This window comes from Platalea leucorodia, assembly GCF_965183815.1.
Source record: "Platalea leucorodia genome assembly, chromosome: W".
NCBI lineage: Eukaryota > Metazoa > Chordata > Aves > Pelecaniformes > Threskiornithidae > Platalea > Platalea leucorodia.
Window position 1 is genome coordinate 22,684,292 of NC_138859.1, and position 26,916 is coordinate 22,711,207.

Sequence of the window (26,916 nt, forward strand, 5' to 3'; positions counted from 1 at the left end):
TCTAAAATGCCAATGTTTCCTATTTGGCCTGGAAAGCTTTCCAGAGGGAGATCACATGCACGTGGAAGCATTTACCTCTCTTCACTATGTGGGAAATATGATCATTTATTTAAGAAAATTTCTCCATGAGGCACTTAAAATGTAGATATTAATCAGTTGTTTATGATCGATGAAATGATCCCTAGCCAGGGAAAGACATGATGCTACTGGACTCTCTCTGTATGTCAAGATCTTTGCAAACATTTTGCAGTATCACAACTGTAAATATTTGGTACAAAATATTTACACTCAAAGTTTGAAAAAAGTATTAAGGTACAGAAAACCACATGCACTAGATGCACAGCACTATACCAGCTACTACAAAGAAAATTAATTCTATCCAAGATGAAGCCAGGAAACTGGGCTTAACTTTCTTCACCTCGTCCCCCCGAGCAGCACAGGGGGACGGGGAATGGGGGTTGCGGTCAGTTCATCACACGTTGTCTCTGCTGCTCCTTCCTCCTCAGGGGGAGGACTCCTCACACTCTTCCCCTGCTCCAGCATGGGGTCCCTCCCACAGGAGACAGTCCTCCACAAACTTCTCCATCGTGAGTCCTTCCCACAGACTGCTGTTCTTCATGAACTGCTCCAGCGTGGGTCCCTTCTATGGGGTGCAGTCCTTCAGGAACAGACTGCTCCAGCATGGGTCCCCCATGGGGTCACAAGTCCTTCCAGCAAACCTACTCTGGCATGGGCTCCTCTCTCTCCACAGGTCCACAGGTCCTGCCAGGAGCCTGCTCCAGAGCGTGGGCTTCCCACAGGGTCACAGCCTCCTTCGGGCACATTCACTTTTTCTGGCGTGGGGTCCTCCATGGGCTGCAGGTGGATATCTGCTCCACCATTAACCTCCATGGGCTGCAGGGGGACAGCCTGCCTCACCATGGTCTTCACCACGGGCTGCAGGGGAATCTCTGCTCTGGTGCCTGGAGCACCTCCTCCCCCTCCTTCTTCACTGACCCTGGTGTCTGCAGAGTTGTTCCTCTCATATATTCTCACTCCTCTCTCCAGCTGAAGTTGCCATTGTGCAGCAACTTTTTCCCCTTCTTAATTATGTTATCACAGAGGCACTACTACTGTTGCTGATTGGCTCTGCCTTGGCCAGCGGCGGGTCTGTCTTGGAGCCGGCTGGTATTGGCTCTATCAGACACAGGGGAAACTTCTAGCAGCTTCTCACAGAAGCCATCCCTGTAGCCCCCTGCTACGAAAACCTTGCAACACAAACCCAATACATGGTTCAAATTGTGTCGTCTACATTCTGCACTGCCAAGCATCCACATCAGGCAGTAAGTAATACATGAATATTCACAGAATCAAAGAATCATAGAATATCTCAAGTTGGAAGGGAACCATAAGGATCATTGAGTCCAACTCCCTGCTCCTCGCAGGACTACCTAAAACTAAACCATATGACTAAGAGCATCGTCCAGACACTCCTTGAACTCTGACAGGCTCGGTTCCGTGACCACTTCCCTGGGAAGTCTGTTCTAGTGACCGACCACCCTCTCAGTGAAGAACCTTTTCCTAAGGTCCAACCTGAACTTCCCCTGATGCAGATTCATTACATTTCCTCATGTCCTATTGCTCGTCACCAGAGAGAGGACATCAGCACCTCCCCCTGCACTGCCTCCCTTGAGGAAGTTGTAGACTGTGATGAGGTCACCCCTCAGCCTTCTCTTCTCCAAGCTGAACAAGCCAAGTGACCTCAGCTGCTCCTCATAAGTCTTGCTCTCAAGGCCTTTCACCATCTTGGTCGCCCTCCTCTGGACACACTCTAATAGTTTGATGGCCGCCTTATATTGAGGCACCCAAAACCGCACACAGTACTCGAGGTGGGGCCGCACCAGTGCAGTGTAGAGTGGGACAATCACCTCCCTCCACCAGCTAGCTATGCTGTGCTCGATGCACCCCAGGACACAGTTGGCCCTTTTGGCTGCCAGGGCACACTGTTGACGCATATTCAACTTGCCATCAACCCAAACCCCCAGATCTCTTTCCGCGGGGCTGCTCTCCAGCCTCTCGTCCCCCAATTTGTACGTATAACCAGGATTACCCCGTCCCAGGTGCAGAATCCGGCACTTCTCTTGTTAAATTTCATACGGTTGGTGATTGCCCAGCTCTCTAGTCTATCCAGATCTCTCTGTAAGGCCTCTCTACCCTCAAGGGAGTCCACAGCTCCTCCTAATTTAGTATCATTGGCAAACTTACTTAATGTACATTCGACTCCTGCGTCCAGATCATTTATAAAAACATTAAAGAGCACTGGCCCTAAAATTGAGCCCTGGGGAACCCCACTGGTGACTGGCCGCCAGCCTGATGTAACCCCATTTACTATAACTCTTTGAGCCCGACCCGTCAGCCAATTGTTCACCCAACGTATTATGGACTTGTCTAGCTGCGTGCTGGACATTTTGTCCAGAAGGATACTATGAGAGACAGCATCAAAAGCTTTGCTAAAATAAAAAAAAAACAAACATATCTACTGGCTTCCCTTGGTCAACTAGATGGATGACCTTCTGTTTTGCTTACCCTATATCATTGCCTCATTTAACACTTCGGACATTGAATAAGGCCTGAACATATGTGTGTAAATAAGAGATTTTGTGAGTCAGTCAGGTGACTTATTCTCCCCCTCAAAGTATTTAAAATTCTTCTTGCCAACTTAAAATAACTGATGTTTGATTAGAAAGATTTAAACATAAAGGTTTTTTTCTGTTCCTTAGCCATCATGTTACATTTCACTGAACTTTATAGAAATTTCTTTTTTAAATTGAAAATAAATTTGAAATGAAGTGTTGCAGCAAATGGAAGAAATCACACTGTTCTTTTCCAGAAAATATTGAAATTAAACATTTTGACTATTGCACCTGGTTTTTTTTGGTATGGTATTCAATATTTGACAGCTTTGGCCTAAATCCCAAAATGCCTTTGGTTGACCTTGATTTGAGTTTTTACACATTTTTACAAAATTTATCAAACAATTTTCACCTGGTTAAAACCAGCATATGATCATGAAATTGATCAAAAATAAATCAGAATAAAAGATTCAAGAACAGTACTATATTTATAACTTTTTAAATTCAGGAATGTTCCAGCTTTCAAACTTGAACTTTCTTTTCTATTTAATGGAAAATCAAACCATTGTTTAAAAACAAAACAAAGAAAAATAAATGAAATTTTGTGCCTCTGCTTCAGAGACATGAGTAAAATTGCCTCAATTGCATAACGCCTATAATCAAGAAGACATGAGTCTCTCCCATCTTCTATAAACAGATAGTGTGCAAGAAAGTACATGTTATGTCGTTTCCTGTTTCTATCCTCAACTACATGAATCAAGAACAAATATAGCTATTTTTACTGAAACAGGTTAAGAATTTGAGAAAATGATATATTGGGAAACTCTCCTAAGTTAGAATATTTCTGTTGATGCCTGCACCAAATTTATAACTGTAACACACAATATTTAAAGCCCATGCAGACCATGTCCTCATCTCCAGGGGTAAATAAAGTCACACAGTCACTTCTTAACATGATGAATTTAACTGAAGAGAATCAAACTTCACTTACTTACATTTTGAGAGGTCCAGCAGGATCTTAGATATAGGCTCTACAATGACTTAATAATTAATTCTGTTGAATTCACCAGCTTTATACACAAGATAAATTAAGGACTATAAGACGTACAAACTCTTCTAGGAAAATGGATTATAACACAGTGTCCTGGTTTCAGCTGGGATAGAGTTGATTTTTCTTCCTAGTAGCTGGTATAGCACTGTGTTTTGGATTTAGGATGAGAATAAGGTTGATATAACACACTGGTGTTTTGGTTATTGCTAAGTAGTGCTTACACTAGGCAAGGACTTTACAGCTTCCCATGCTCTGCCAGGTGCACAAGAAGCTGGGAGGGGGCACAGCCAGGACAGCTGACCCAGACTGGCCAAAGGGATATTCCATACCACATGACATCATGCTCAGTATATAAACTGGGGGGAGTTGGCTGGGGGGCAGCAATCGCTGCTCGGGGACGTGCTGGGCATCATTTGGCGAGTGGTGAGCAATTGTATCGTGTATCACTTGCTTTGTATATTATTATTATTATTACTACTACTACTACTACTACTACTACTACTATAATTACTATTCTATTTCACTTCAGTTATTAAACTGTTCTTATCTCAACCCACGAGTTTTCTGAGTTTCACCCTTCCAATTCTCTCCCCCATCCCACTGGGGTGGGGGGAGCGAGCAAGTGGCTGTGCAGTGCTTAGTTGCTGGCTGGGGTTAAACCACGACAGTCCTTTTTGGCGCCCAACGTGGGGCACAAAGGGTTTGAGATAATAACAGATTAACTAGAGTGTATTAAGGAATTTGTATCTGTTAACAGTTATCGGTCATAATGTTGATTCCTCCATTCTCAGTATTAGTCTACCTGATCTGCACCATGCTCTCATTTTTGCAGTACGCGTTAAAGACTGGTGTTGGGTTTTGCAGTTTGCTGTGCTCTGCAGTGATTAGTGATGTTTTGCCTGGGAGATTTGTTATTAAAACACTGACCTTGAGTGCTATCTGGTATTTGGGTTCTGTAGTGAAGCCATTACTGTACTTCGGGTACCACCTCATGGAGACAATTAGCAATTATACCTCTTCCTCTGAGAGGTTTTTTTATGGAGGAAATACAGAATGGCACCTTTGTTGCTTTCTTCTGTGATGTTTCATCTGTCATTGCAACAACATTTCAGTATCTTGAACATCCTTGGGTAGTTAAGATATATCCATTGGTAGTTCTTGAGAATATTGTTTCAGTTTTGTCTAAGGTTAATAAGCAGTTTAAGAATATCATCCAGAGATGATCTCCAAAGCAGGAGAGTTATGAGTGGCAGGGTGTGTGGGAGAGCATGGGCAAATGCCTAGGACAGTGGGCCCATCCAGTATTTTGGAACTTCACCCCTGAACAAGTGCAGAATCCTGAAAAACTAGTAAAGTATTTGGAAAAAGTATGCTGTCACCCTGGCAACTCCAGAGAGACACAGATCACTGCAGTGTACTGGGGCCTGGCCCATGCCTACCGAGCCCTATTCAACACTATTCAGAACCCGCAAAGGGAAGAGAAGGTCTCTGGATCTGACGACAAAATGACAGACGCTGTGGCTGTGCCAGCCCCCACGACAGGCACTGCAGCTGAACCGGAGAACCAACCTGTGCCAGTATCACTTGCCCCTATACAGAAGAAAAAATACACAAGAAAATCAACTCGTTTAGTAAGGGCTGATGATGAACTAGGGCCATCACAAGAACAGGAGGAGGAAGAGGCAGAACCCATAAATGAGATGGCAACCACCTGATCCCTATCCCTGAGTGAGCTGCGAGATATGCGAAAAGATTTCAGTCGTCGTCCAGGCGAGCACATTGTCACCTGGCTGCTCCAATGCTGGGATAATGGGGCCAGTAGCCTGGAATTAGAGGGTAGGGAAGCCAAGCAGCTGGGATCCCTTTCTAGGGAAGGGGGCATTGACAAAGCAATTGGAAAAGGGGCACAAGCCCTCAGCCTCTGGAGGTGACTCCTGTCAGGCGTGAAGGAAAGGTGTCCCTTCAAGGAAGATGTTATATGTCACCCAGGCAAGTGGACCACCATGGAGAGAGGTATCCAGTACCTGAGGGAATTAGCTGTGCTGGAGGTGATTTATAATGACCTGGACAATGAGCAGTTACCCAAAGATCCAGATGAAGTCCAGTGCACACGACCCATGTGGCGGAAGTTTGTACGGAGAGCACCATGCAAACCGTCACATGCAAACTCATTGGCAGTAATGACATGAAAGATGAAGAGGAACAGACGGTGGATGAAATGGCTGGCCAACTCCAACAATACGAAGAAAGTCTCTCTTCCTCCCTACGGGCCTGTGTCTCGGCTGTGGAGAAACTGTCCCAGAAGGTCCAGCAACTCAAAGAGGATATGTCCTACTCCTCACCTGTATGGACCGGTATCTCAGCCATTAGGAGTAAGCGTCCCTCTACTCAAGAGAGAAGATATAGTGGATACACACCACGGGCCACCCTGTGGTTTTATCTGCGTGACCATGAAGAGGACATGAGGAAGTGGGATGGAAAAATCTACCTCGACCCTAGAGGCAAGGGTACGTGAGTTGCAAGGAAAAACAACTACAAAAGGGGGTTCTTCCAGGAAAATTGCTGCTCCAGTTTCCAGTGAGCAGTTCCCCAGACAGAGTAGAAGGGCTGATTTTGCTTCCGATCTCAATAAAGGGACTTTTGATTCGCATTTACAAGAAGTGAGTAACGAATGCTATGACCAGGACTAGAGGGGCCCTGCCTCCAGCCAGGTAGAGGAAAGGGACAACCAGTTTACTGGACTGTGTGGATTCGATGGCCTGGCACATCAGACCCACAGGAGTATAAGGCTCTAGTGGACACCGGTGCACAGGGTACCCTAACGCCATCAAGCTATGAAGGGGCAGAACCCATCTGCATTTCTGGAGTGACAGGGGGATCCCAACAGCTGACTGTATTGGAGGCTGACGTGAGCCTAACCGGGAAGGAGTGGCAGAAGCAACCCATTGTGACTGGCCCAGAGGCCCCGTGCATCCTTGGCATAGACTACCTCGGGAGAGGGTATTTCAAGGACCCAAAAGGGTACTGGTGGGCTTTTGGTATAGCTGCCTTGTAGACGGAAGCAATTAAACAGCTGTCTACCCTGCCTGGTCTCTCAAAGGACCCTTCTATTGTGGGGTCGCTGAGGGTCAAAGAACAACAGGTGCCAATCGCTACCACAGCGGTGCACGGGCAGCAATATCTCATGAACCGAGACTCTCTGATTCCCATCCATAAGTTGATTCATCGACTGGAGAGCCAAGGAGTGATCAGCAAGACTCACTCACCTTTTTACAGTCCCATATGGCCAGTTCAAAAGTCTAATGGAGAGTGGAGACTAACAGTAGGCTATTGGGGCCTGAACAAAGTCATGCCATCACTGAGCGCCGCCGTGCCGGACATGGTAGAACTTCAATATGAACTGGAGTCAAAGGCAGCCAAGTGGTATGCCACCACTGACATCGCTAATGCGTTTTTCTCAATCCCTTTGGCAGCAGAGTGCAGGCCACAGTTTGCTTTCACTTGGAGGGGCGTCCAGTACACCTGGAATCGACTGCCCCAGGGGTGGAAACACAGCCCCACCATTTGCCATGGACTGATCCAGACTGCACTGGAACAGGGTGGGGCTCTGGAACACCTGCAATACATTGATGACATCATTGTGTGGGGCAACACAGCAGAAGAGGTTTTTGAGAAAGGGAAGCAAATAGTCCAAATCCTTCTGGAGCCCGGCTTTGCCATAAAACAAAATAAGGTCAAGGGACCTGCACAGGAGATCCAGTTCTTAGGAATAAAATGGCAAGATGGACGTCGTCAGATCCCAATGGATGTAATCAACAAAATAACAGCCATGTCTCCACCAACCAGCAAAAAGGAAGCACAAGCTTTGTTGGGCGTTGTGGGTTTTTGGAGAATGCATATTCCAAATTACAGTCTCATTGTAAGCCCTCTCTATCAAGTGACCCAGAAGAAGAACGATTTCAAATGGGGCCCTGAGCAACGACAAGCCTTTGAACAAATTAAACAGGAGATATAGTCCATGCAGTAGCCCTTGGGCCAGTCCAGGCAGGAGAAGATGTAAAAAATGTGCTCTACACTGCAGCCAGGGAGAATGGCCCTACCTGGAGCCTCTGGCAGAAAGCACCAGGGGAGATTTGAGGTCGACCCCTAGGGTTTTGGAGTCAGGGATACAGAGGATCCGAGGGTGGCTATGCTCCAACTGAAAAAGAGATATTGGCAGCATATGAAGGGGTTCGAGCTGCTTCGGAAGTGGTTGGTACTGAAGCACAGCTCCTCCTGGCACCCCAACTGCCAGTGCTGGTCTGGATGTTCAAAGGGAGGGTCCCCTGTACACATCATGCAGCTGATGCTACATGGAGTCAAGTGGGTTGCACTCATCACACAACAGGCTCGAATAGGAAACCCCAGTCGCCCAGGAATCTTGGAAGTGATCATGGACTGGACAGAAGGCAAAGATTTTGGAATATCGCCAGAGGAGGAGGAGGTGACACGTGCTGGGGAGGCCCCACTGTATAATAACTATACTAGAGGGATATCATCTAAAGGGATATCATATAGACTAAGGGAATGATACCCATGTATTGTATCAAAGGAAAGGAAGGGGGTGGTCGTTAATGAGGATGTGCTGGATAATGTGGGACCTGGGCATGATGTAAATGTTATGGAGTAAGGGGTGGATACTGTCCTGGTTTCAGCTGGGATAGAGTTAATTTTCTTCTTGGTAGCTGGTATGGGGCTGTATTTTGGGTTTAGGATGAGAACAATGTCGATGATACACTGATGTTTTGGTTCTTGCTAAGTAGTGCTAAGTAGTTGCTAAGTGGCGCTCACACTGGTCAAGGACTTTTCAGCTTCCCATGCTCTGCCAGGTGCACAAGAAGCTGGGAGGGGGCACAGCCAGGACAGCTGACCCAGACTGGCCAAAGGGCTATTCCATACCATATGACATCATGCTCAGTATATAAACTGGGAGGAGTTGGCTGGGGGGCAGCGATCGCTGCTCGGGGACGTGCTGGGCATCGGTTGGCAGGTGGTGAGCAATTGTGTAGTGTATCACTTGCTTTGTATATTATTATTGTATTATATTATTACTATTACTATTACTACTATTCTATTTCATTTTACTTCAGTTATTAAACTGTTCTTATCTCAACCCATGAGTTTTCTGACTTTCACCCTTCCAATTCTCTCCCCCATCCCACCGAGTGTGGGGGAGTGAGCGAGCGGCTGCGTGGTGCTTAGTTGCTGGCTGGGGTTAAACCATGACACACAGCCAGAAGTGGCATCGGTTACAATGGAGAGGATTATCAATGCACACAGAATAAAGATTAAGACTTGGTCTCTTACACCCTAACTTCGGAGGAATGTATCCCTAAGGTCCCACTTTCTTTTCCACTTCCTCACAACAGGACTCATTTCTTTGTCTCACAGATGTTCCTTCAATAGGCACAAGAATTTTTGAGCAGGAAGCAGATTTGTCTGGGATTCATATACTCTTGGTTTACTGGTTTGTAATTTGTATTTTTGTTTTTTTTTAATGACCAGTTCCATTTGTAAGAAAAATTATCTTCTGATTGATCGTTTCCAGTTTCTGTGACCAGCAACTATTAACAGATATAAATTCCTTGATACACTCTGGTTAATCTGTTATTATCTCAAACCCTTTGTGCCCCACGTTGGGCGCCAAAAAGGACTGTTGTGGTTTAACCCCAGCCAGCAACTAAGCACCACACAGCCGCTCGCTCATTCCCCCCTCCCTGGTGGGATGGGGAAGAGAATTGGAAGAGTAAAAGGGAGAAAACTCGTGGGTTGATAGAACAGTTCAGTAATTGAAATAAAGTAAAACAGTAGTAGTAGTAGTAGTAATAATGTTATGTAAAGCAAGTGATGCATGATGCAATTGCTCACCACCCGCCAAACAATGCCCAGCACGTTTCCGAGCAGCAATCACTACCCCCTGGCCAACTCGCCCCAGCTTATATACTGGGCATGATGCCATATGGTATGGAATAGCCCTTTGGCCAGTCTGGGTCAGCTGTCCTGGCTGTGCCCCCTCCCAGCTTCTTGGGCACCTGGCAGAGCATGGGAAGCTAAAAAGTCCTTGACTAGTGTAAGCACTACTCAGCAACAACTAAAACATCAGTGTGTTATCAACATTATTCTCATCCTTAATCCAAACCACAGCACTATGCCAGCTACTAGAAAGAAAATCAACTCTATCCCAGCTGAAACCAGGACAGAGGCTCAAGCAGAAATCCAGTCGGTCCCTTGTCATGACTTGTGATGTGACTCCAGCAGCAGGAATGAGCGTAAAAGCCAAAAGAAATCAGCTTGCATGGTTTGCACTTGCCACACATGGACTTACGGAGAGTAATTTTTATTGATTAAATGAACCTGAAATTTTGGATAACATCTCTGTGTTGCTATGTTGACAGTATAACCAGCTCCAACAATTATGATATATGCATATGTTAAAGAGGAATAAGCAAGCCAGTTTATGAAATAACAACAGCATGAAGTTTTATACATGCTTACTAGTCAGCTTTGCTTTGTTTGAAAAAATTTGAAATTTGAAAAACTGAAGATATTTTTTACACTCTCTCATTTTTTTAATTCTTTCTCTATCCTTTTTAGTTCTACCAGGAAGACTAAATGGAAATGTCAAATTATCATTAAAAATATGAGTTTCAAAGTATAAATTGTTCCAACAAAACCAGGAACCAAAGAACACAGGAAATACCGATGTACACCTTATTAAATTTCCAGGTTCATTTCTAGATGTTTAAGCTTGAGCTAATCATCCAAATTAAATCACCACATTTTAAAGGAGAAAAGGAAAATTATGGTAGTCAAGAGACTACAGTTATAACTGTAAAACAGAACTGAGAGACCTTAGTAGTTTTTGGGACCTTATCTTAGCATAAGAGAGAAAAATTGTTGGAAGACAGAAAGAGTAATAAGAGTACAGTGGGTAGACAGAATGTTCACACGACAGAACAGAGATATAAGATGCCAGAAACATGTTAAAATAAAATATATGTTGGTAGCATAGCTAACAATGCCATCTGCTAAGTCTTCCTTACACATCCCACTACAAAATTTGGTATTCAATTGCTTGACGCTTTGCTATAATTTATTAATTTGAGTTGAGAATCTCAGTATCAGGTGCCTGTCTTTTATGGACATCTCCAGACAAAACAGTTCAGCTATTCCTTAGCAGGTTAGAGAAAGCGGTTTGCTCATGCTAAGTACTCTGGTGTTCTTCATTTTGAAAATAGCTTTTCAGTTAGGAACATGCTATCATCTTGTGGAAATCTGCCCCAATTCCATTATGCACCATACTGAGGGCTTCACACTGTGCCTAAATTTGCACTGGCCCCTTGCATGGGGCATAATTTTACCATGAGGCGCAGATAGACCTATTACTTTTATTAAAGTGACTGCTTATATAATGCTACTGTAGGTCAGAGTAGGTCTCGGTCTGTTGGCAAGACATTTGTGCTGTTATCTGAGCTGGGAAACCAAACCCAGGAGTGATCCTTTTTGAATCCTGCAGGCACAAAACATGGTGGTACATGTTGGAAATTCCTATGACAGTGGCAAAACGCTGACAGATTAATCTACACCTGGCCCCTGAGCATGCCTGGTATGTCTCACCAAACTATAAATCAAATATGTTTTTACAAGTTTTCTTCTTTTAGAAATCACTCAGCAAATATTTTGAGCTCAAATCAGGATCCTTTTTCTCATAAAAGTGCCAAGCCCTTTTCAAACCATGTTAACTGAGGAGCAGATTAAAGTATCAGTTGCTTCTGAAATAGAGGAACTTTTAAGCATCTAGAGGAACAGTACTACAAAGGAGTATCTCTAATGCTGCCTTGCAGAAGGTAAGTCAAAGAGCCATTACCCATTATCACTGCAGAAAGCCTGTAAACTTCTTCCAAACAGCTGCCATCACATTTGGCAGCAGTGGATTTGCATGATGGGGCTCTCCATGCTCCAATCTGCCCTCACCCAGTTGCACTATGTGAGTCCTACAATGGAGCTAACCTCCAAGGATGAAACCACCATGGTGCGGAGGGCAGGAGTGTATGTATGCATGCATGGACACACATACACATCTCTCTCTTCCCCCTTCAGCGGAATTGGAAAGGAAAATGATTTCCTATCTTAAACTGTTTTCAGACAAGGCGATCAAAAAAGCTAAAGAACAGATTTTTTCATGATTAAATAAGCTAGGACTTTCCAGCCTGGAAAAGAGACAGCTTAGTAGGGAGATCTACAAAATTACAAACATACATATGTATGTTCAAGAAGACAATTGCCAACTTTACAGTAAAAACTATTCAAAGGTAATAAATATAAAGGCACCAACTCTGGCTCCAACCCCCCCCCCCCCCCAAGACACACATCACTGGAGGAAGGCAGAACATTCAGTGCTTGCTCTGTTCTTCTGCTCTTCACTATGCATTTGGTAAGCAACCATTTAAGATATAGGAGATAGGATACAAGGCTAAAGGAATTTTAGGTCTTCCTTGGCACAGCTATTACTGTTTTACAGCTGTTTTGAAAAGAGAAGCCTGCAAGAAAGATAGACATGAGTATCAACCGATGGTGTTTTAAAATATTTTTTCTACTACAAAATAAATTACACTTTATTTAATCAGTCAGCCTAGTCTTGTCATCCCTGGTCAATAAGTTACATACTCAATCTTAGTAAGGCTTGCTATGTAACATAAACATGATACAAACTTTCTTTACTTTTCTACTTTTAGTCAAAATTATGGGATAAGCTCATGTCAGTTCATAGCTCTGTGCCAATGACTGCTATTCCATTTTACTGCTGAGTTATGCATAATGTATATATGGAGAGCTCAGAAAGAAGAGTATGGCAAGAATAGCATGAAATTCACAGTTTAGAAAGGTGTAAAGTCCTGTCCTCTTCTCTTCAACTCTACCCTGTCTCCTATCTGTAAATGACACCTTCTCAGGCTCACTTACAAGTTACTATATAAGCACCACTCCGGGAGTGTAGCCAAGCATGGGACAGTCTAACCTATATCCCCTGTTTAGTCCATGGACAAAGTAATGTCATAAGGGAGGATACACCAAACTGTAAGGAAAGGCAACTTAATAAAGCCCTTCAACATGTAGTCATTTAGCACCAATAAAACTGATATTCCTGATCTTGTGTATAAAACTCCTATTAATTTCTCAGTTACCAGAATGCATATAGCATTCGTGGTGGTTTTTAGCTTGCTCCCCAGGCAGAGATGTGAAAGGCAACAGTGACTTGAAGAACTGAAAGAACAGAATATTTCCTGAACTTTTGCCATGTACTTATTCTGCTGCCAAGATTGTACCTGGGGACAGATAGAAAAAGATTTATTTGTTGAGAGACCTTCTACAGATGCTTGCAGGTTATGGTCTTTCTTTCTTCCCCTTGTAAATCTTGCGGAGCAGTTCATGCAGCGTTAACTCTCTCCATGACTTCTATACCATACATGAAGATAAGGCAGAGGATGCATAACTTTTGGGAACTAGTCACTGATGATATACCATGATCAGTTTGTGAGCAGAATAGGAGGGCTCAGCAAAGGGAAGGGGCCATCGTGGCCTTGTAAGCCTGTAAACTATGAGAAGAGCAAAAAATGTCTCTCATTTTCAAGCTCCGAAGAATCAAATGCATGGTATTGTTTGTGAGCGATGTGTGATAGTGCAGCACAGCCAAGGACATACTAGTAAGAAAATGTGATTAGTAGAATAATCTAATCCAAGAGCACAATCAACTTTCATTCAGTGGGAACTGAGCACACTTAGTGCCAGGCTCCTAGGAGGGCGAGAGTCAAAGGGAAGGCAATGTTGGGAATTTTTAAGTCCAGTTTTCAAAAAGAGAATAGCTGATATTCACATGATGGGAATATCAGAGAAAAAATTCCCTTTCATGCAGTTTCAGAGTACTGAGGATCTCAGATTTTTATCACTTAATCTAGTGACAGAAATCCTTTTGCACTTTCCATTTTCTCCTTTTTGTACTTTCATGTCCCTCTTTACCTCCCTGAGCTCTTTGCTTCCACTAATGAATTCCCTGCCTCTTTTCTCAAGGTGCTTTCCCACTACCCTTATTTTCTTTCCTTCTCTCTTTAACATCCCTCTCTTCTTTACTGAGATTCCGAGTTCTGCAGTTCTGAGTTGATTTTCAATATTTTCCCTGATGGGTGAATGTGGGAGCATGTGACACACAAATTGCTGAATGCCCAGGAGAGGTGGCTGCGGCGCAGAGCAGGCTGCTGCAGAGGGACAGATCCAGACGCAGTCCCAGGATGCAGCTTTGTTTTCTGTTCAGGGCCAGAAGTTTCCAGCTAACCTTGTGAAATGGGAGGGTGGAAACTGGCTAGTTCAGCTCAATCCAGGGGGGAAAAAAAAAAAATTTACTAAGGGATCTACCTTGGCATCTTAAAGTAGTACAATTAGGGCTCATCCGACAATTGTGCTGCCTGCTCCACAGGGAACACTGAGCTTTTGCTATCAAGACAACAGAACTCGACTACCTAAAAAGTCAGAAAATACATTTTGGCAAACATCTGTGTGAATTTTGTTTTGCAATTTGAACTTGAAGTCCAAAAGAGCTCATGAGAACTACAGCTCTGTTATGTGACCTTGAGCACTTACTGAAGTATGTTTAAAGATTGCAGCAATAATACATGAAATAAACTTCACAAGTATTACAAATGAAAAGGTATCAAGTCCCTAAAATACTACAAAGCTCCCTCCAAACTGCTGCCACAAAATCCTTGTCATCCTTTCTAAAAGCCTTGTATAATGCAGCTGTTGCAGCATTTAGCCATTTGTTACACAGTTTATAAATGGATTTACTTTTTGTCACAGGCATCCTGGCGAGAAACCTCTTGTTGACACAGACAATGGCAATTTCTTCTATGAAAACCATCTTTTAAGTTCACATTACAGATTGGACTCGATGATCTCAGAGGTCCTTTCCAACCTTAACGATTCTATGATTCTATGATCAAAGATACACTGAATAAACATTAACATTTCAACAGCTTTTTAGAAAACTGGCTTATAAATTAAAAATGTCAGGATCACAGTGACTCCTGAGCAATTTAAGTCCTATCACTCACACTAAAAAAGACATAAATTCATTATGAAATGAACAGAGGGTGGGACTGGCTCTACCACACTTACTCAGGCTGACCAGGGTGTACCTAGACAATTCCCCCATGGGACCATTCTGCAAAATGTAGTACAGGGCTGTTTAGATTAAACTGAGAAAAGAAACGTAATAAAATGTTCCCTTTTTAACACCTTAAAATGCTCATCTGTTGCCCCTAATGAGACCAAATTCTGGTACACTTCTGGTATAGTGCCTAGATGAATCTCAGTCACCAGCAGATTTATATTTTCTTTCTGCAGCTATAGTGCACAGTGGAAAAAAGACATATGCACATGGGAAGAAAATATGTAATAAATATGAGCCAACCTTCCTGAATGCCAACTCCAACAACACTACTTGTATAGGAAAGGTCTAATTGCTGGCACTCTATAGCTGGCTCAGACATGCACTTTGCCAGTGAGATTTGCATCACCTCAGTATGAAGCAGCAGACCGATAAGACAAAGGAATCCAGTTCCAATTCAGGCTCTGGAAGAAAGTAGGCTGTAGGGCTTATGCAGAGATTTCTGTGCATTTCTTTGCCAGTGTGATCCCATGTGTCTCAGTATCACAAACCTGTCCTTATTTGCTTCTGACTTCTTGTCAGATCACAGGATCCAGTCATCAAGCTCCTGTCCTCAGTCCCTATATTGGATTTGCGTGGCAAGGTTTTGTTAGCGGGGGGGCTACAGGGGTGGCTTCTGTGAGAAGCTGCTAGAAGCTTCCCCCATGTCCGACAGAGCCAATGCCATCCAGCTCCAGGCGCCAGAGCAGAGATTCCCCTGCAGTCCGTGGTGAAGACCATGGTGAGGCAGGCTGTTCCCTTGCAGCCCATGGAGGACCCCACACCAGAGCAGGTGGATGTGCCCAAAGGAGGCTGTGACCCCGTGGGAAGCCCACACACTGAAGCAGGCTCCTGGCAGGACCTGTGGACCTGTGGAGAGAGAGGAGCCCATGCTGGAGCAGGTCTGCTGGCAGGACTTATGACCCCATGGGGGACCCACGCTGGAGCAGTCCCTTCCTGAAGGACTGCACCCTGTGGAAGGGACCCATGCTGGAGCAGTTTGTGAAGAACTGCAGCCTGTGGAAAGGACTCATGATGGAGAAGTTCGTGGAGGACTGTCTGCCGTGGGAGGGACCCCACGCTGGAGCAGGGGAAGAGTGTGAGGAGTCCTCCCCCTGAGGAGGAAGGAACAGCAGAGACAACATGTGATGAACTGACCGCAACCCCCATTCCCCATCCCCCTGTACCACTCAGGGGGAGGAGGTAGAGAAATTGTGAGTGAAGTTGAGCCTGAGAAGAAGGGAGGGTTGGGGGGAAGGTGTTTTAAGATTTAAGTTTTATTTCTCATTACCCTACTCTGATTTGATTGGTAATAAATTAAACTAATTTCCCCAAGTTGAGTCTGTTCTTGCCTGTGATGGTAATTGGTGAGTGATCTCTTTCTGTCCTTATCTTGACCCATGAGCCTTTTGTTATATTTTCTCCCTCTGTCCAGCTGAGGAGGGCGAGTGATAGAGTGGCTTGGTGGGCACCTGGTGTCCAGCCAAGCTCAACCCACCACAGTCCCACTTTTTCTGTTCAGACAACCCTAATCTTTTCTTTGCTTGCCTCAGTGGTCCTCCAATACACAGCAAGCTGCTGTACAGTTTCCTTCTCTTCCATGCCATCTAAACCAGTCCAATCTAGCATCTTGGCTGCATATCCATCACACCTGCTGTCCTGCACTGCAGCACACCCCTGGATGCAGGACTGCATGTCTCTTGTAGTCAGCTGAACATGAACTCTGGCTGCTGCTTATCTCATCTGCCCTGCTATTACACAATGCCAGATCACCTTTAGGGAATATCTGCTCGATGTTACCAAAACAGCAGCAGATACCACAGGTAGAGGCTGTACAGAGCGCTGGATCCAATTGCACCTTAGGTAAGTTCATCCTAGAGGGCTATCCAAAGAAAATTTCAATACTTCCAGGAAGTTTCTCCTGGAATATTGTGGTGGGTTGACCCTGGCTAGATGCCAGGTGCCCACCAAAGCTGCTCTATCAGTCCCCTCCTCAGCTGGACAGGGGAGAGAAAATATAACGAAAGGCTCGTGGGTTGAGATAAGGACAGGGAGAGATGTTTCACCAATTACCATCACAGGCAAAACAGACTTGACTTGGGGAAATTAGTTTAATTTATTACCAATCAAACCAGAGTAAGGTAATGAGAAAAAAAACCCTAAATCTTAAAACACCTTCCCCCCACCCCTCCCTTCTTCCTGGGCTCAATTTCACTCCTGATTTTCTCTACCTCCTCCCCCCGAGCAGCACAGGGGGATGGGGAATAGGGGTTGCGGTCAGTTCATCACATGTTTTCTTTGCTGCTCCTTCCTCCTCAGAGGGAGGACTCCTCACACTCTTCCCCTGCTCCAGCGTGGGGTCCCTCTCACGGGAGACAGTCCTCCACAAACTTCTCCATCGTGAGTCCTTCTCATGGGCTGCAGTTCTTCATGAACTGCTCCAGCATGGGTCCCCTACGGGGTCACAAGTCCTTCCAGAAAACCTGCTCCAGTGCGGGCTCCTCTCTCCACAGGTCCTGCCGGGAGCCTGCTCCAGCGCAGGCTTCCCACAGGGTCACAGCCTCCTTTGGGCACATCCACCTGCTCCAGCGTGGGGTTCTCCACGGGCTGCAGGTGGATATCTGCTCCACCATTAACCTCCATGAGCTGCAAGGGGACAGCCTGCCTCACCATGGTCTTCATCACAGGCTGCAGGGGAATCTCTGCTCCAGCGCCTGGAGCACCTCCTCCCCTTCCTTCTTCACTGACCTTGGTGTCTGCAGAGTTGTTCCTCTCACATATTCTCACTCCTCTCTCTGGTTGCAAATGCGCAGTTTCCCCCCCCTTCTTAAATATGTTATCCCAGAGGCGCTACCACTGTTGCTGATTGGGTTGGCCTTGGCCAGCAGCGGGTCCGTCTTGGAGCCAGCTGGCATTGGCTCTATTGGACATAGGGGAAGCTTCTAGCAGCTTCTCACAGAAGCCAGCCCTGTAGCCCCCCCGCTACCAAAACTTTGCCACACAAACCCAATACAAATACAGAGAGGGTATGCAAGCAGGTAAATAATGCACACAGGCATTTATGGGGCCACTGAGACTACTTTAGGTCTGGTCTACACAACTACAGAAATTCAACCCTTGCCCATATCCCTTTCCTCCAGTTTAGTTCTCGTCCCCACTAAATTTGAACCTATTCCCTCCTCCACACTGCCTTGGCACCAACGAGGGGGGTCACAGAACGTGCACAAGAGACAGGCTTCCTGCTCTTGTTTCCAGGGCTTGGTCATGTCCCAGCCCGCAGCAGCTGGCTGTAGCCACTCAGAGAAACTCTGCTTCATCTGTGCAGCCCTGGGACAGAGCGTGCTCAGACACCCTCCATTGGCAACACACACAGGCTCGTCAGAACTGATTGCTAGAAGAGCATAAGCAAACTGTGATGTCAGAGTCTTTGAAATTTTAGTTACTAAGTGCAAGCAAGTTTCTTCTTAGAACACACACACAAAATTGAGAATTCTCACAGGAGTATCAAAATCTGAGTATGTTTTCACAAACACAGTAAAAGACAATTCCCTGGGCAACTGAGAACATTTCAGTAGGAAGACTTAGGCAATCTTAATCACATATATAAAGTATTAGCAACACTTCATACAGTCGTTCTATCATCAGTGAGCTTGGAAGCGCAGAGGAGCATGCAAAGTTGTTTATTTATGATGCATTTATTTATGAGAACGACAGAATAATTTAGGTTAGGAGGGACCTCTGGGGGTCATCTAGTCCAACCTCATAGTCAAAGCAGGGCCATCTTTGAAGTTAGATCAGGCTGCTGAGGGCCTTGCTCTGTCCTGTTTTGAATATCACCAAAGACAGAGATCCTGTGGCCTCTCTGGCAAAATCTGCTCCAGCGCTTAACCATTTGCAGGGGAAGGATTTTTTCCTTATGTTCAAATGGGTCATCTCTTGTTGAAGTTTGTGACCATTGCCCCTTGCTATTTTGCGTGTACCTCTGAGAAGAAACTGGCTTGTCCATAAAAACTCCTGTAGGTAATGGAAAACAAATCCAGTTTCTTCAGCTTCTCCTTGTATATCATGTGCTCCCACCCTCTATCCATTCTAGTGGCCCTCCACTGGACTGCCTCCAGCTTGCCAACAATATTTGTAAGTATTTATAAAGCTCTCTAGATTGCACAAACCTGCAAGAACACACTGACTTAACAACAGTAAAATAAATATTATGATTACATTTTATGGATCCTTCATGATTCATTAAAGAAAACGATTGCTAGCAAAGTAGTAGATCTGGGCAGTAATTACAGCAGAGTACAGGGCAGTTTCTGCCTGGTTACAAATTTTCAGTTGCAATTCCTTTCTGTTAGAATATTCCACTTATATCAAAGCCACATATTTCTGTGAACTGAGATGATTTTGATGAGCTTCTGAAAAATATTTCGGAAAAGAAAGCCTCATTAATAATTTTCTGTACTTCAGAATTGAAAACACTCCTTGTGACTGAATGCCGGTCAGTTTGTTTGAACTTGTGTCTACAGAGAAGCTCTCCAAATTATCCCCCCCCCCCCGCCCCTTGGGAAACAGCAACTGAAGAGAACTCCTGCAGCATAGCGAGGGCAGTTACCTTATCCTATTGCATTATTTTGTAACCCTCACACAGGGTTTTATGGATTTGTCAGGCCACAGTTGAGTTCTCCTTGCCCTTGCGAAGTCTGTCTCCTCTCTTTTCATTATGCAGAAAAACAATGAGGAAAGTGGGGACCATGTGGCAGCAGTTACGATATTCCCAAAGGAGAATAAAAATGATGTATTTCTGACAATGCTTGACATTGCAAGTAGCAGGGCTGCCAACCTCATTCCCACATTCCTAACACTGAAAACTGTGTTAGTGGCTAGTTAGGCCAGGTTTCCTGGAAACATCCTTCCTCCACAGAGCACTTCAGAATGGGAAATGGACAAAAGAGCTGCATCAATACTGCTTGATGCTACTTATCCATATGACACCAGAGGTGCCACTCTACCCCCTTGGTCACACTGTTGTGGGTCAAGTGCCCACCCAAGGCTCTGCACTCCTATATTCACTCATGACCCATAAGAATGATCCTACTTCTCCAATTATATTTAAAAATACCTTTTAAATCTCTTTTTCTGATAATAAAATTAAACTATTTTGGATTAGGCTACAAAGGCTGGTAAAAAAAAAAATGCACTGAAAAGGTCAGTATTTGTAAATCACAGTCTATCTGGTACATAAAGGATTGCAGTCATGGTGTTGAGTGAGACTGACAGAACCCTTGCAATGTAACTTCAAATATTTATCGGTGGTACTATTCTAAAATAAAAACAAACACCACCACCTAAAACTAAAAAAAGACTTCTGAGATTTAGCATTATGATGCATTTGAAATTGAAGAGCTAAGTATGTTGAGATCAGTGCAAGTACATTTAAGTGCCCAATAACAATTCTGAACTTACATTTAAAAATATGCTATCTATTACTGTATTTTTAACATCATTAGAAGTAATATAAATAATAAAAGAATAGTAGTAGCATTGCTAAAAGAGGTGACAGAAAAATATTTTCTCTTTAATTCTGTCTGCCTCTATGTTCTTTGTAGGAGGCAGTTTTACTGTATGTCTTGGTATACAGTCAATTAATATCTTTGCAGTTAGTCTGTCTCTTTTACACAACAACGTGATAGCAAGAGAAAAAAATGGAAAATGAAAATGTGCACATTATACTCCTAAAAGGCTTATGGATTTTGAGACAGGAGGAAAAATCTAAATGTTTTAAGAGATTTTTGAAGATGAATTATGGAGATGTCTCTTTTAAGTCCTATGCAGTTCTGACACATCTAAATAACAGATGAAGACCTCTGCTGAAGAGAAGCAGGGGTCATGTGCTTGATTTGCAGCATTACCTAAAAACTTGTAACAGCTGTCCCCTTTCCCTCCTTATCTTTACAAAACAACTGTTGAACTCTCCTAACAACTCCCTGCTTCAGCTTCACATATTCCTTTCCTATATGGCACGGTATCTTCTGCTATGATTTCCAAATATCCTCTTGACGCATGCTTGTGCACGCACTGCTGCATCTGCTACTAATTAGGGAGGGATATTTAGCCTGGTTTGAGAATGAGGCTCTTCAGCAGGGAAAGGAAGGCTGCAAGCTAAAAACACCTTTTCACTCTATTTCTATTAATTTTTATACACATTGAAACAGAAAGAGAATAACCTGTGAACATTCTCCAGAAGGCCAGTGTATCTGTGTGAACAGATTCAGGTTTCTTTCCAAGATGCCAGAAAATTATTTCTTTTGCTTTCCTTTGAACTCCCAGTCAGATTGGCATTTTTCCACATACCTGTCCATGACAGACCTTTTCTATCAACAGTTGTTAAAGCTCTATCTAGGCTTGCACAGAAAGAACAACAAATTCATACTGCCTAATCCAGCCAAACATTATAATATGTCACTGTGGAACAGAAACAGCAGACAAATTTATCAACACGTCAGCAAATGCGCACAACGAATGAGAAAGCCCTTAAAACCTACGTTAATTTAAAAGGCTTAGCAAACATTTCAGAGCAGAGGAATAGGATATTTAGTGCCAATAAAAGTTTTGTGCTAAATTAAGGTACATTCTTATGAATGTTAAATCAGTAAATACATTGCTGTTAATGCCACAGCAACATTCTTAAAGGATAGGTACTTCAAAATATAACATCTATCATATTCAGTAAGTTTGTACCCTGACTTGCAGAATGGATTTTAATATCCACAAGCAACAGAAAGATGTGGTCATCTATGTAAGAGTCAGCAAAGGTGAGATTCATTTCATTCAGTTTTAGATATCCATGATGTATGTAGTACAGTCAGCAGCCTTTATAATCAGTGGAGAGGAATAGGTACAATTCATATAACATCTACTTTAGGATAAGCTGAATCATGGTTGAAGCGTGCCTGTCATTCTTGTGTTACCATCATTCTATCTTCCAAAGCATCTCTATCTACAGACATCTAAAATTTCCCCAGAAATGTTAGGTGAGGAAGATTTACTTTCAAAATCCTGGTGATTTGAGTCCCTCAGTGACAATTTTTTACTGCAGACACTGGACAGGCCAACTGAGGGAAATGCTTTGCAGGACCTGCAATTACAGAACAACTGGTAGGGAACATGAAGATCTACAGCAGCTTTGGCTGTAGAGACCACGAGAGTTTAAGAACTGGTGAAAGCAACAGAAGTTGCTGTACGGGAAATTCTGGTTAGACAAAGATTTTTTTTTTTTCCCCACAGTGGTCAAGGACAGGAATAGGTTTTCCAGAGAGTTTGTGGAATCTCCATCGTTGGAGTCATTCAAAACTTGACAAAGCTCTGAGCAACCTGATCTAACTTCAAAATCAGCTCTGCTTTCAGCAGGAGGTTGGACTAGAGACCTGAAGAGTTTTCTTCCAATTTAAATTATTCTGTGATTGAATGATTCCATGACTTAATAGGGACCATGCAGAACAGCTGCTTAATTGTTAACTAAGCAGGCTGTGGTTCTTTAGTTTAATGATATGGGATTCAGAGATTCAACTTTGGATGAGAACAGCAATATTTGGAGATGTGGTGAGAACTTCTAAGGCTTTTCAGAAGTAAGGCTTCCTCACAGAAAATCACTCCTGACACATTCAAAGACCCAAGATGACTTCTTTCCTTGTTGCTGCAAAGGAACAAAAAATTGGTAAAAATCTAACAACACAGGAAAAAAAAGAAGATATTCTTATAGACTCTGCCCCTCTTGATGAGCCAGCATTATGCTGCTTTCATGGTTTACAGCATTTTTTAGAGCTTCCCTGAGTTTTATTTCCTTCGCATTGGTATTCTTACCCTTCCCCTTTTTATTTCATCTCTCTTGTATACATTTTTAGTCTACTCCAACCACATTCTGCTGTCCAGTTCATTCTTGACTTGAACTGTAATGCTATAAATGACTTTATTTACTCTCTCTATATTCATGTGAAGATAAGAGACTAAAATATTTAGGTGAATATGCAAATACATATAGTTAACACACACATGTGCACACTTGCTGCTTCTGTTTCCATCTAGTGGCCAAATTATGTTTATTTTTTTCCTAATCTTCTTCCATACACTAGTTTTCTTTTTTTCTTATACCAAAGAGTTTCACACAGTTCAAAACAGAGCTAGAAAAATGGATATATCTGTAGAACAATGTATGAAATTCTGCTGTTTCACTGCAGGTTTGTCACCATAATAACATTTGGAAACAGGCTTCTTGGACATCTGGCAGCAAGACTAGGAAAATGATAGTTGTACCTCTCTAAACCCACCAAGAGTGTTTCCAACAATAAATCTTACTGTCTCCCTGGAACCTCTTACTATTCCTCACAAAAGAAAACAAATCTGAAAAACATTATTTTAAATGCTTGTGCCTCTGTCAGTAAAAAATGGTGCCACTTGTTAAGAAGGAAAGGCCATAATTATGAGAACTATGAAGTCCTGTTAACAAATGGAACAGCTTATCACATCATAGAATCAATCACAGAATCATAGAATACCAGATTGGAAGGGACCTCAAGGATCATCTGGTCCAACCTTTCTAGGCAAGAATTTACACAGTCTAAACGAGATGGCCCAGCACCATGTCCAGCTGAGTCTTAAACGTGTCCAGTGTAGCGGAGTCAACCACTTCCCTGGGGAGATTATTCCAATGGTTGACGGTTCTCATTGTGAAAAATTTACCTCTCTTGTCCAATCGGAATCTCCCTGGGAGTAACTTGTACCCGTTACCCCTTGTCCTCACCATGTGACTCCTTGTAAAAAGGGAGTCACCATCTTCTTTGTAGCTGCCCTTTAAGTACTGGTACATGGTGATGAGATCACCTCTAAGCCTCCTTTTCTCAAGGCTGAACAAGCCCAGCTCTCTCAGCCTATCCTCATACGGCAGGCTTCCCAGACCCTTGATCATCTTGGTGGCCCTTCTTTCTCTGGACCCCCTCCAGCCTGTCCACATCTTTTTTGTATAGCGGGGACCAGAACTGTACACAGTATTCCAGGTGTGGCCTGACAAGCGCTGAGTAGAGAGGGGTAATGACTTCTTTATCTCTGCTGGTGATGCCCTTGTTGATGCGACCCAGCATCCTATTGGCCTTCTTGGCTGCAGCAGCAGCACACTGTTCACTCATGTTGAGCTTCCTGTCCACCAGGACCCCCAGGTCCCTTTCCACAGAGCTGCTCTCCAGCCAGGTGGATCCCAGTCTGTGCTGCACTCCTGGATTATGTTTTCCCAGGTGCAAGACCTTACACTTGTCCTTGTTAAACTTCATAAGGTTCCTGTTAGCCCACTCTTCCAGCCTATCCAGATCTTCCTGCAGGGTGGCTCTGCCTTCCAGAGTGTCTACTTCCCCACTCAATTTGGTGTCATCTGCAAACTTCATCAGGCTACACTTGATCCCATTATCCAGATTGCTTATGAAGATATTGAATAATGTTGGGCCCAATATCGATCCCTGGGGGACCCCACTTGTGACGGATGAATTTCATAAATCAACATGGATGAATTTCATAAATCAGCAATTAGTTATGACAGGCAGAGATTTAGGGCTCACTATTCTGACATAGAAACAAACATCTCAAATTTCCATGACAATATTGTATGTAGATTCCATTGTGTCTGCTCATAAGATCATGTCAAGGCATCATGAGCCTGATGGACTTAAGCCATGATTTGTTCTCAGAGTGGAATATATCTATTTTTTAGAGAATCATCTTAATAAAGATCCTTAATCATTCTCCAAAGCATAAACAAGACTGTCCAGCTTGTGACAGCAGACAGAAAGGTCAAATCACACACTGAACATGGTGAGAAACTTACTATTTCCTAAATCTGAACAGAGTTTGTTTGCTTGTTTCTGAAGGCAACCTAACTCAAAGAATTAATGCATTTTATGTCTTGCAACCCAAATTTCAAAAGCATAGGAATGGGTTCCTACTGATGACTGTAGTATGTATAGAGCTCATATAGAGCTTTGAATGTTCATCAACTAAAAATATTGCCTGCCTTGTCGTCACATTGTTTTACACTAAAAATATGTAGTTGCTACAAATTCCTTTTTTCCACTAGAAAAGAAAAGGTCTAAAATACTTTTTGCTGGAACCCATTTTGCATTCATATGCAGGGAAAAGCAGTATATCAGCCTTCTTCATTTATCCTTCCTTTTTCCAGAAAGTTTCAGACTCAGTTCACCTTTTTTAATTACTCTGGTCTTCCAGTATTTTCTTTGTTTGCATTTCCACGTTTTGCTCAGTGAGCACTCAGAGCCATGGACCTGGCAGAATTGGCATCCTTCAGTACAGCTTACCATTTTCTAGTGTTAGCTTCCCTGAACCACTTAACAATTCTGGCAATTTTCCCCAAGCAGTAAAATAAATCCAGGAAGAGCCTTTAATTTTGAATGTCGTTGGGTACAAAGGGTTCTCAGCTCCTTATAGAATGAAATTAGGGCCATACTTAACAGCCATATTTAATCCTTTGAAATGTAGATGTTCTGACAGAGATTAAGAAATTAACTTTATAGGACTGTAAACTGCAGTACAGAGCACTTCTGAAAATTTGCTCCTACAAGTATTTAAATACTAATGCAACTGAAAATCAGTAAACTCTGAATGCTCTTCATTCAGAACACAGATATGCTGTTCCTACCTTTAAATTTAATATATATCAGATGATGTAATTGTAATTAATCCTTACTAAAAGATTATTGCAACCTGTGTGGACATTACATACAGCTCCACCTTATGCAGAGGGCTTGCTCTCTGTTTATGAAATGGTTGGGTATCAGGTCCTCAATACAGGCCACCTCTGACTACCCACCATGTCAGCCCATCTGGGATCACACAAGCACAGAATAATTTAAATGGGAAGTCTCTTTGGTAGCTACCTAGTTCAGCTTCAAAGCAAGGCCAACTTCAAAGTTAGATCAGGCTGCCTTGCCCAAGCCCATGTTGAATATCTCCAAAGACAGAGATCCTGCAGCCTCTCTAGCAAAGCCTGCTCCAGTGCTTAACCACTCACTGGGGAAGAATTTTCTCCTTATATCCAAGCAGATGTTTGCTGTTGCAGCTTGTGACCACTGCCCCTCGTTCTTCTGTGTGTAATTCTGAGAAGAAACTGGCTCCACCTTACACATAACTGCCCTTGCTGTACTAATGATTGCAGAAAACAGAAACCTGACCTGTGTTCTTCAGGTTAAACAAGCCCTGTTTCTTTAGTCTCCTGTATGCCAAGCGTTCCAGCCCTCCATCTGCGTAGTGGCCATCCACTGGATTCTGGTCTGTTGTTGTCTTCTGCTGGGAAGTCCCACACCATAATAAAGCCAGACACAACGCACCAGTGTGGAACAGAGGGGAACAATCTCTTCCCTTGACCTGCTTGCAATGCTCTCAATAATGCGATCCACTATGTGGTTAGACTTTATTCTCACACATCGTCATCCACCTCTTCTGCTTTTCTGTTCTCTCCTCTCTCATGTGGCATTGAACAATCTTTCAAGAAGCACCCTGGTGTGAGGATCTGTAAAGAGCACACCTTCATGAATTCACCATTGTTAAACAGCATGATCCGTACTGTAACACTTTTTTCTTTGCACATTTTGCATATTTTTTTCAGGTTTCAGACATCCTTCATATCATTCCATAAACACATCTCTCAGTTTCAGAAAAGCCAAAGTATTCTCATAAATTATATATGGTAAATAAGTGAAACTGTCAAGATGTTACTTGCCAGGAATTTTTGATCTCAGTGGACTAAGAGGTAATAATATCTGAAGAGTGATATAAGTACCACAAACAAAATCTGTCTACTTCATGCTTTCAGTGAGGGGAACAGTATCTGAAGTTAAGTAAAACATAAAATAAAAACAAACACAAGAGAAATTTTCTTACACCCCTTCTCAAAACACCAGATTTGACTTGTATACACAAGGATCTATTAATCTTCCCTTCTAGTAACTGAAAAGTCAAAAAAA

The 26,916-nt window shown here is 43.3% G+C and overlaps 1 protein-coding gene across 2 annotated transcripts in view; it reads right to left on the reverse strand.

The window, feature by feature from the left end:
• LOC309601881 (growth hormone receptor-like) overlaps positions 1–26,916 on the reverse strand; it is a 164,330-nt gene that overhangs the window by 19,219 nt on the left and 118,195 nt on the right. The window lies entirely within an intron of this gene.